This window comes from Myxocyprinus asiaticus, chromosome 12, assembly GCF_019703515.2.
Source record: "Myxocyprinus asiaticus isolate MX2 ecotype Aquarium Trade chromosome 12, UBuf_Myxa_2, whole genome shotgun sequence".
Lineage (NCBI taxonomy): Eukaryota > Metazoa > Chordata > Actinopteri > Cypriniformes > Catostomidae > Myxocyprinus > Myxocyprinus asiaticus.
The window spans coordinates 34,261,766-34,273,200 of NC_059355.1; the positions used below are offsets into that span (position 1 = coordinate 34,261,766).

An 11,435-nucleotide genomic window follows, 5' to 3' on the forward strand; every position below is an offset into this window, starting at 1 on the left:
TGAAAGTTGCCCACTGTCCTCTATTGAATGACGCTGATTTGGTGTCTTTATCTCCTTCAACAAAAAAGCTATTACAAAAAGAAGGTTTATATTGGACATGCAGTTCACACACCAAGCTATTACAAAAGAAAAAACGAAAAGAAAATTGCATTTTCTCCACGGTCCCTTACTTTCAACTCTTCCCGGGGTAACTCACATTGCGATGGCTTTTGCTGGCCACTGCTCATAATATCGAATGAAAATAATGAAAACAAGCTTGTGGAATATTATTAGCTTTCCCCGTTTTACAGTAATACTATTTTGGAAAGTATTTGCTTAGCCGTTTAAGAGTTATCGCCGTTTATCGCTGAATGTGCCTGAAAAACCGAAAACAAAACCTTAACGTCGCTAGAAGAGCTTTCGAAACATAATCAAAATTGATCACATTTATAGACAAAACATAATCAACAATTAACTCAAGTTTTTGTCTCTAGTTTCATTGCAATTTCACGTGATTGAAGTCGAAGACAGCAAACACCACATTTGCAGTCAAAACATAAAACTATAGTAGTGTGACCATACGTCCTTTTTCCCGGACATGTCCTTTTTTTCGGACCTTAAAAAAGCGTCCGGCCGGGATTTCTAAATGTCCAGGATTCGGCTTTAGTTGCATTATGATGTGCATCTGGTCTATTACTTCATTGTGTGCGCGCGCGCATATTTGTATTGCTTTGTAAATCCCGCCTTCTCGAACACCAATTGGTCAATTATAAGACGCCTGCAGCAACTATTGGCCTAATTCCTGCCTGTCAATCTCTCCGCGAACGCGCGAAGCGCTGTTGTGTTCGGCATCAAACAGTTGCTTGACAGTAGCAGCAAATGACAGCTGAGTGGAAACAATGTCCAGACGAAAGTGCAAATGTACAGAAGATTTGCACAAAACATTCCCATGCTTTCGTCCAGGTCGAGATCCGTGGGAAGCAGAATGTATGACATGTAAAGCTGGCACTTATGTGTCAGTTGCTAATAAAGGTGCAAGTGATTTAGAAACACACATTAGCTCTGCGAAGCATAAAGGGTCAGCAAAAGGTGAAAGTTCATCAGGTAAATTAACGGACTACTTTTTGCGACCAGGTAAAATTATCATCACATTGCTTCATTTTCCATGGCCATTCAAAATAATAGTAATAGTAAATGAAGGTACACTTATGACATTAAATATTTTATTTTAGTATATGGACATTCAAAATAATGTTGGAATTATTTCCCCCCCTCCCCCTTGGGGAAACCAGAATATAGTCACCCTAATTATAGTTTGTTTATAGTGCCATTGCAAATCTGACAGTGTGAACTGCTCAATGCAAAGTTAAATAAAGTTTTTACGTGCTAGAAATCACTGACTAGAAATATATGAAATAGTAAAGACTAACCACAGTTGAACTGATTCAGATAAATTTGAAAATTATACCCACTTGACACTGCTTTAAAGACACCAGACATCGACACTGTGTGCAGATACAGCGACAATAGACATATGAAATTAAACGCCAATAAAACTAGAGTATTCTGCCCACTAAAATGCATTCAAATTAAAAGATGGCGCCGCGGTTGAGGTATCCGAGCTAGGGCTGTCAAAATGCCTGAAAAACTAAATTCGAATTATATTCGAATTCTAAAGACATTATGTTAGAGGAAAAAGCCCACAAGAGGGCACAAGCGAGCGCAATGAGCAAATATAAACCAAATCAAGCGTCGCACTTTTTTATTGAAATGAAATGACATGACTTTGTTTAAAGTGCATAACGTTTTAAATCGTTCATAAATCAAATATAATTTCCTAAATGTGCACGCAAGGAAATTGAGGTAACAAAAGTGCATATAAGTGGAAGTGCAGTAATATGAGAAAACACGCTTCAACAGACAGCGTAATGTATTATGTTAACACAAAATGGCAAACTGTCTTTTCGAAACTATTCACTCACTCATACATCTACATATTGTTTGTCAAAAACACCAGACGGTCAACTTGATCTGCAGCAAGCGCTGAGCGTTTTTTGTTGACAATATTTCCAGCTGATGAAAACACACGCTCAGCTCTGACCGATGTGCCAGTAATACCCTGGACTGTTTTAATGCTGGCCCCTCGTCATGACATTCTCAAGAAAACTCTTCTGGATGAGAAGACTGCATGTGTGTTCTCAAGTCAGATGTTGTGGAGTGATATAGCAGCGGTTTCTTACACAACTTACAAATTACGTTGGTTTTGTCAACAATTTCGCCTTCGATACTCCAGAAACCGAAGAAGCGCCACACAGCAATTTTAAGATGTTTTGGTGTATGTAAGATCCTCTCCAACTCCGAGTCCTCACTCTCTTTTTCCGCCATTTTTCAAATTAAAAACGCAAGCCGTGCTGCAACTAATTGTTTGAACTGGATAGGCTAACAAACACAAACTGCGTCAGCTACGTCATCATCATGTCTCGCGCTCCTCCTGACACACCTAAAATTCGAATGTAAAATGGGGCAGCAAAAAGCAATATCTGACCACAGGTAAGAGTGTACTATTTAAACAGATTTTACAAGTGACAGTTAAAGGGATAGTTCACCCAAAAATGAAAAATCTGTCATCATTTACTCACCCTGATGTTGCTCCAAACCCATATGATTTTATATTTCCGTGGAACTCAAAAGTAGATGATAGGCAGGATATTAGCCTCAAGGCCGAAGTGTACTTAGGGTGTGCGCGTTGCGGATCACTCCATACACGGTATGCGTCACGCAAATTTCGTCATCGACACAGTCAGCGCAGACTGACGGCGCACAGCCCAGATTTTCTCGACCCGTGGGCGGGGTCTTCGTCTGTGTGCATCATCAGAGCATGTGCCTCCCATTGACTGTATTAAAAGAGCATCACAAAGCAGTTGTTTTGGGCAGGCGTTTGTATTCGCTCGTGGTTAGAAGTATATACTTTGAAGGGCAACACAGTAGACCAGGTGCAAGCCGATCCTGAATGCACAAAAACAAAGTACACCCAGGCTTCAGTCAATGGTGACTAAGGTTAACATTCTCCCTAACAAGGAATATACTGTAGGTTTGGAAACACATGAGGGTGTATGAATGATGACAGCAGTTTCATTTTTGGATGAACTATGCCTTCAAAATGAATGGGAAAACCCATAAATCCCTGAATATAAAGAATTCATCTTTAGGCAATGAAAAAAATCCTCTGACATATTGCATAAGACAGAGTTGTTCCATTTAACAGCGGCGCTTCAAATGGATGAGGCTGTTGGTCTGGTGAATACCTTGCAGAACTGGAGTGTTGTTGTCAAGATCGTCCTCTCCACCAAGATCCAGAGAAGAGGAAAATATTCGGCAAGGGAAACGTCCAGACTCTAACAGGTATATAATGCACACTTTTATTGAATGAATTGCATGTTATAGACACAAATTGACACTTTTTTCCTCTGCTCTGACAAATTGCAAAGAGAAGATCAGAACAACACCTGGGGTCACAGCTGTATTTATTGAATGGGAGTGTCTTTTCTTATCTGGCATATGTGCTCAATGGACATGTCTGTTATTGATTACAATCAGGGGCAGGTTTACAATTTCTGTGGCCCCAAGCAACCGAACAACCCCCAGGCCCCATTTCGAAAAATGTAGCTTAAATGAAGAAATTGATTTTAAATCATAATTTTAAATTCATCCTATCTGCTGTCGTAGCCAAGTACATTCAGAATATTTAATTAAATAAAAATCTAGTTTAATATAATAAATGCATGTTTTCCAGTTTTTCCACAATACAGTGATAAAAAGCAATATTTGCCTACATATATTTTTACAAAACACTTTTTTTGTTTCCTTTTTTTTTTTTTTTTGTGAACAGGGTGTGCAAAACTACTTCACCCAGTAACATTTTGGAATTCCGTTGTTACTGTATATATTAATATTATAACCCAACAATTACTTATTGTTGTCCAGTTTGTCATTATAATATGATACAGTATTATTATTATTACTTTGATGACTTGTTGTATACAATAGTACTATATTTCTGTCTTATTTACTTTCAACTGGAGCTTATATTCTAATGCTGCAGTGTATTGTTCATCATTTTGCAAAAGGCTGTATATTATGTAAGCATTGTAGACAACATTCATAACTTTAACAGTAAACATACAAGGCACGGTGGCCCCTCAGCACAATATAGCAGAAGGAAACAAACATTACCGTTTATCAAGCGCTGAAACTTTGCTTGGTGTAGAACAATCTGGAATAACATTAAACATTGTAACAGTCACCTCTTTGCAACCTGAACTTGTATTTGTGACACCTGCACTAAAAACAATCTAGATGCAGCGCAACAACTGAAACTGAACGCAGGTGTCTCAACATGTGTTTTTGAAACCTGAAGTTCTTTTTAACTTTACAGTGTCTAAAAATGTGCCAGACCTGTGTGAGACACTGAAGAAACAGCGAGACACGGTGCAGCAGTCAATGACGTTCGTCCAGCGCATTTACATAGAAAAACAATGGAAAACAGAGCAGACACACGCAAAAACACTTTCAGTGTGAACGGCAACTCATCCATTCACGCCTATCTATGTGAGTGAAAATGCATGGGCGAAACAAGTTCGGAAGGCCTGCATATTTTTTTATAAATTACAAAGCCGAACCCAAAGTCCTACTGACCCGAAACCAGTGGCTTCGTGAACCGCTCTGACCGCAGACAACAGCGTATCCGCGCGTGTACTCAGAACAATATGTCACCCCTCAAGCAGTTTTTGCGGAGCTTTCCTACCTGGGGCGGGGGGCCCCCCGACGTCTGGGGACCCACACAGTTGCATGGTTTGCTAAAACTGTTACTGGTTACAGCGCTCAACCATTGGGGAAAAAATATAAATAAAAAGAAATAGAATGCTGTGATTGACACTTTTCACTATAAGTTAATTGCAGCAGCTATAACTGTAGTCACAATTATTTTTCTGATTACTTTTGCAGCCCTACTAGTTAGTGTAAACACTAAACCCTGTATTGGACATTTACGCATCTTATTTTTTTAACATAATGTCTAACAACAATATCTTGTTTTACCATTTGAACACATAAGATCACGGCTGAGAAATGAAGTACCAAACTTAGACCAGCAAGGTGGTGGCTCAAGGTACATTAAGGGCTCAGGTAAGGACAAGAATGGGCTTTCCACACATGAAATGGGTTAACATAATTCTGGGTGATCTTGTTTTAGTAATAGTACATCTTTGGTTAAAGGGATAGTTCACCCAATAATGAAAATTGTCTCATCATTTACTCACCCTCATGCCATCCCAGATGGTTTGGCATGACTTTCTTCTGCAGAAAAAAGAAATTATGATTTTTAGAAGAATATTTCAGCTCTGTAGTTGTCCATACAATGCAAGTGAATGGGTGCCAAAATTTTGAAGCTCCAAAAATCACATAAGTCAGCATAAAAGTAATCCATATGACTCCAATAGTTAAATCAATATCTTCAGAAGTGATATGATAGGTGTGGGTGAGAAACAGGTAAATATTTAACATTCACTGGACAAGTACAGCACACCACATGCTAAACATAATACTGTCTCTTCATTACTCTAAGTAACAGTGGATCCCTTACTGTAGACTCACTGGAGCTAATATGTTTTCTGCAGGTTTGTATGATGTGCAGCAGAGGTTGTTGAATGAATGAGAGCTGAAGATCCGTTCGGCCCTGGAGCGACTTCGAAGGAAGGGGCACTTGGATCGGAATCCAACGCAAACAGAAAGATTTTACCATCATCTCTGTTATGGGCTACACCAACTGTGGTGAGGTTTGAAAAAAAAATACCAATTAATCTATGATATCAGTTTTATCAATGATCAAAAACAAATTAAGAGTGTTTTTTTCTAAAGGTAAAACAACTCTGATTAAAGCCCTCACTGGGGATGCTGGACTTCAGCCTAAAGACCAGCTCTTTGCCACCTTGGATGTTACCGTACACAGGACAGTTGCCAAGTCACATGACTGTACTGTACATAGACACCATTGTTTTTTTGTCCCAACTTCCTCACCAGCTTATTGACTCTTTCTCTGCCACACTGGAGGATGTGGCTCATTCATTATATATCCAGAGAGCATAAAGTTTTTAATTTTTTTAGCATAATTTTAGAACATTTTAACGCCCTTCCTTTTCGCAGGACCTTATCATTCATTTGAGAGACATCAGTCATCCGGAGACTGTGAATCAAAAAGTCAATGTACTTAATGCTCTAAAGAAGCTTCAGATCCAGAAAGACTTTTGAACTCTATAATAGAGGTGCACAATAAGACTGACCTCATGGAAGGTTGAGTCAGCTTTTCTCTACCTGCTTTTTGGACCAATTTAATCTTAAAACAAGTAGTAACAAAAAAATAATGGTTCAGATTTAGGTTAAGCATCACTATTATTGTTGTTCATACTTGTTCTGAACCCCTAACCTTAAGGGGATAGTTTACCCAAATATGAAAATTCTCTCATCATTTACTCTCTCTCATCCCATCGCAGATATGTGACTTTCTTCTGCTGAACACAAAAATTTTAGAAGAATATTTCAGATCTATAGGTCCATACAATGCAAGTGAAAGGTGACCAAAACTTTGAAGCTACAAAAAGTACATAAAGGCAGCATAAAAGTAATCAGTAAGTCTCTAGTAGTTAAATCCATGTCTTCTGAAGTGATCCAATCGGTTTTGGGTGAGAACAGACCAAAATGTTACTCCTTTTTCACTGTGCATCTTGCCATTGCAGTCTCTTGACATGATCAAGATTTCAAGCTCATAAATATCTGGGATGGCATGAGGGGGAGTAAATGATGAGAGAATTTTCATTTTTGGGTGAACTATTCCTTTTAAGAATTAAACAAACAAAAAAATCTGTGATTTTCTTCTGAAAATGTAAGAGTCTCATTTTAATACTTCAATCTGTTAATGTACAGATATGAGCCCTGTGATCCTGAGGTTATCCCGATATCAGCACTGAAACAACATGGACTGGGCATGTTAAAAGAAAAGATTGAAGAAGCTGTTTTTTAAAGCAAATTATGACCCTCAAGGCAGTGGCGGTTCTAGAGGGGGGGCCCCCTGACAGAGGCCCCCCACACCACTCCACCATAAGTTGTTGGAATTTTGGCCCATTCCTCCAGACAGAACTGGTGTAACTGAGTCAGGTTGTCAGCCTCCTTGCTCGCACACGCTTTTTCAGTTCTGCCCACAAATTTTCTATCAGATTGAGATCAGGACTTTGTGATGGCCACTCCAATACCTTGACCTTTGATGTCCTTAAGCCATTTTGCCTCAACGTTGGAGGTATGCTTGGGGTCATTGTCCATTTGGAAGACCCATTTGCGACCGCGCTTTAACTTCCTGGCTGATGTCTTGAGATGTTGCTTCAATATACCCACATCATTTTCCTTCCTCATGTTGACATCTATTTTGTGAAGTGCACCAGTCCCTCCTGCAGCAAAGCACCCCAACAACATGATGCTGCCACCCCCATGCTTCACGGTTGGGATGGTGTTCTTCAGCTTGCAAGCCACACCCTTTTTCCTCCAAACATACCGATGGTCATTATGGCCAAACAGTTAAAAAAAATTTCATCAGACCAGAGGACATTTCTCCAAAAAGTAAGACCTTTGTCCCCATGTTCACTTGCAAACTGTAGTCTGGTTTTTTTATGGCAGTTTTGGAGTGGCTTCTTCCTTGCTGAGCAGCCTTTCATGTTATGTCGAAATAGGACTCGTTTTACTGTGGATATCGATACTTGTCTACCTGTTTCCTCCAGCATCTTCACATGGTCCTTTGCTGTTGTTTTGGGATTGATTTACACTTTTCGCACCAAACTACATTCATCTCTAGGAGACAGAATACTTCAGTCTCCTTCCTGAGCGGTATGATGGCTGTGTGATCCTATGGTGTTTATACTTGCGTACTATTGTTGTAAAGATGAACATGGTACCTTCAGGCGTTTGGAAATTGCTCCCAAGGATGAACCAGACTTGTTGAGGTCCACAATTTTGTTTTTGTGAGGTCTTGGCTGATTTCTTTTGATTTTCCCATGATGTCAAGCAAAGTTTCACATACAGACGACAACGTTGTCAAAACGATCCCCGTTCACACGGATCTGCCAAAACGACAAAAAACGCTGTATCATGCATGCCAGGCCAGTAGTTGGCGATGTCACTTTGTAAAGAAACACTACGCGCCTGCGAACATAAGCATTCTTTCACAGAGCAGTGAATACAAACAATGAAGATGGCGATCGCTGGTCGTAGTAGTGATGCAGTAAATCTACACTTTGCTGCAGAAGCGTCAATAAACTCAAAATCTTGAGCAGAACATACACAGTCCTGTAGTCCACCATTGTAGTTTTCGCATTGTTTTGAAGTACTCATGCGCATGCCTATAGACTGAACACGTGATACAAGTGCACAAATTCTCGTTTTTGTATGTTTACACGGAGACGATAACGGCATCGTTTTCAAAAACTTGCACTTTGAAACCTGTTTTCAAAAGTTCAAAATTTAGGCCCCAAAACGCCGTTGTCGTGTAAATGAACAGCCAAAAGGCATAAAAAGTTTTCCGTTTTTAGTTGAAAACATTGTCGTGTAAACGGCCCCTGAGTTTGAACGTAGGCCTTAAAATACATCCACATGTACACCTCCAATTAGCCTATCAGAAGCTAATTGGCTAATTGCCTAAAGGCTTGATATCCTTTTCCAAGCTGCTTAAAGGCACAGCTAACTCTGTGTATGTAAACTTATGACCCACTGGAATTGTGATTATAGTCAATTAAAAGTGAAACAATCTGTCTCTAAACAATTGTTGGAAAAATTTCTCGTGTCATGCACAAAGTAGATGTCCTAATATGAAATCTGTGGAGTGGTTAAATTTTATTTTAATTTTAATGACTTCAGCCTAAGTGTATGTAAACTTTCTGACTTCAACTGTATATACTGCTTATGCACTGGTTTAGCCAGAGTGAGTAACTAAGGAAAAGCACAGTTGAATTAATCTTCTGTACTGAGTGATCAAGACCCAAATGATTCCTTGTCGACACCTAAAACAACTTGCATCTAACACACTTCGCTTTCCCAGCTCCATGATTAAAGGAGTTTCTTGTTGAGAGCAATGACAAGCTTGCAAATTGGGATAGGTCCAATAAAGTCTCCAGCTATGATGTTTAGACTTGTGGATTCAGGTCCTAGTTTCTGGTCTTCTAGCCATCTTCTCACACAGTTCCAGTTCTCCGTGGTCAGGGTCTGTAGAGACTCCCAGGGGTGCGAAGTGATGAAAAATCCCTCTGTAAAACAGAAATATGCGAATCAGAGGCCAAAAACAAGTTATAAGCATTAACTTTATGATTATTGACCTATTGCTCAGAAATGAATATACATGTGCAGACAATTGTACACCTCACCCCACGTAATCTGTCATTTGTAATGGTAAATGCAATCTATCTGTCCAACATTTCTCTCACCAGACCGGCCAAGCTGTTTCTGCCACTCAAGATACTGGAGCAGCTCTTCTGCATTTGGTTTATTGGCCCAAAGGTATGGGATGGAAGGCCACAACTCCTTATGGTGCACTGCAGACTGATCCTCATATGACAGTACCACTTGATAGCCTGATGTCCACAGGCTGCGCAAGGTCAATACTGCAACCTTTAAAAATATGTATGACATAGGCGCATACAAAGAAAGCCATATTTTAAGCCTGTTACAATCATGTATAATTTTGTACATTTGCACTAATTGATGGAGCAGTACATTATTATGCATAAAAAATCAGAATGGTTCTAACATTGTGAGGACTCAGCTTAAAGCCAAAGATTTTCTTCAGAGAATACATAAATTCCTCAGGTGTTTATGATTTAGCCCTTCAAAATGACTGCAAGCCAGGATGATAATTTCTTTGGGATGAGACTCAAGCCATGATGTAACTGTCTGTAGCATTTCCTGTAAAACTATACATGTTTAGAAAGCACAAAATAGAGAAAATAAAGAGTAAAATAGCAAATGTAAATAGCTATTTTACATTATAGTGTTTATAATTACAACGACAGTCGCGTGTGTGTAAATGATGTGATTGAAGTAAAGGTCATTGGAAGAATCATACTGTTTGTGGGCAATTTGAAGATCAACGTATCAAATGCCAGTTTTAACCAGGGCTGGATTGGTAATCTGGCATACCGGGCATTCTTTAGGGCCGATCAGGGGCGAACTGGCCATCGGGAGAACCGGGCCACAAAACGGCGCCGCGATATGCAGAAAAATACAGCGATGAGATTTTTAGAAGAATTATCTCAGTTCTGTTGGTACATTCATTGCAAGTTAATGGTGGCCTGAACTTTGAAGCTCCAAAAAGGACATAAAGGCAGCAGAAAAAATATGACTCCAGTGATTAATCCATGTCTTCAAAAGCGATACGATAGGTGTGGGTGAAAAACAGATCAATATTTTAGTCCTTTTTTACTATAAATTTTCCTCCCTGCCCAGTACGTGGCAGTATGCTCAAAGAATGTGAGTCGCCAAGTATGTGAACGTGAAAGTGTAGATTTATAGTAAAAATTTAAAAAAAAAACATAAATAAAAAATACAAAAATATTGATCTGTTTCTCACCCACACCTATCATATCACTTCTGAAGACATGGATTAAACCACTGGAGTCGTATGTATTACTTTTATGCTGCCTTTTTTGGAGTTTCAAAGTTTTGGTAATCATTCACTTGGACCTATGGATGTATGGACCTACAGGGCTGCAATATTCTTCTAAAAATGTTCTCCAGAAAACAAAGTCATACACATCTGGGAAGGCATGAGGGTGAGATGAGAGAATTTTCAGTTTTGGGTGAACTATCCCTTTAAAACTATTGTGTTTCAATGACGCTGCCTTCAGGCCCCTTGGTGTCAGTCCAAGATTACATATTAAAAAAATTATTGATAAATGTGGCAATTTATTGTATTTTCCAACCCCCTCTCATTTTAAGCATGTTGTTTACCACAGCTCAGAAATACGATGACCTTTCATCAATTTATCAACTTTGATCAGGGAAGAGACTCAAAACCCCCATTATCTTTTGATTCAGGTTAAAACTTTGATTTAAGGCTTTCATCGCACATTGATCATGGGACCATGGAGAGTAAAATGTCTCTTTCCATGTCATCTAATCCTTGTTGTCCCTTGTGTGCCTATAATGCAGCGTAAGGCTTATAGATCATCTGTTGCTTTTGATACTCCAATGAAAGTATGAAATTGTATAAACATCACTATGAACCTTTAAGAAATTCGATTTTTAGGTACCTCTAAATCTGGCTCTTTGAATAAACCTCAACAGTCAGACACTGATTAAAATACACTGGCCAAGTGTTACTACGAAATGCAAACAACTTCATAAAAATGCATCTTTTTTTTTTT

At 39.1% G+C, this 11,435-nt stretch overlaps 2 pseudogenes; one reads left to right on the forward strand and one right to left on the reverse strand.

Moving 5' to 3' along the window:
• The first annotated feature begins 2,495 nt into the window (after positions 1 to 2,495).
• On the forward strand, positions 2,496 to 9,123 carry LOC127448788 (putative GTP-binding protein 6; annotated as a pseudogene).
• On the reverse strand, positions 9,124 to 10,248 carry LOC127448789 (PI-PLC X domain-containing protein 1-like; annotated as a pseudogene).
• Between the last annotated feature and the right edge of the window lie 1,187 nt (positions 10,249 to 11,435).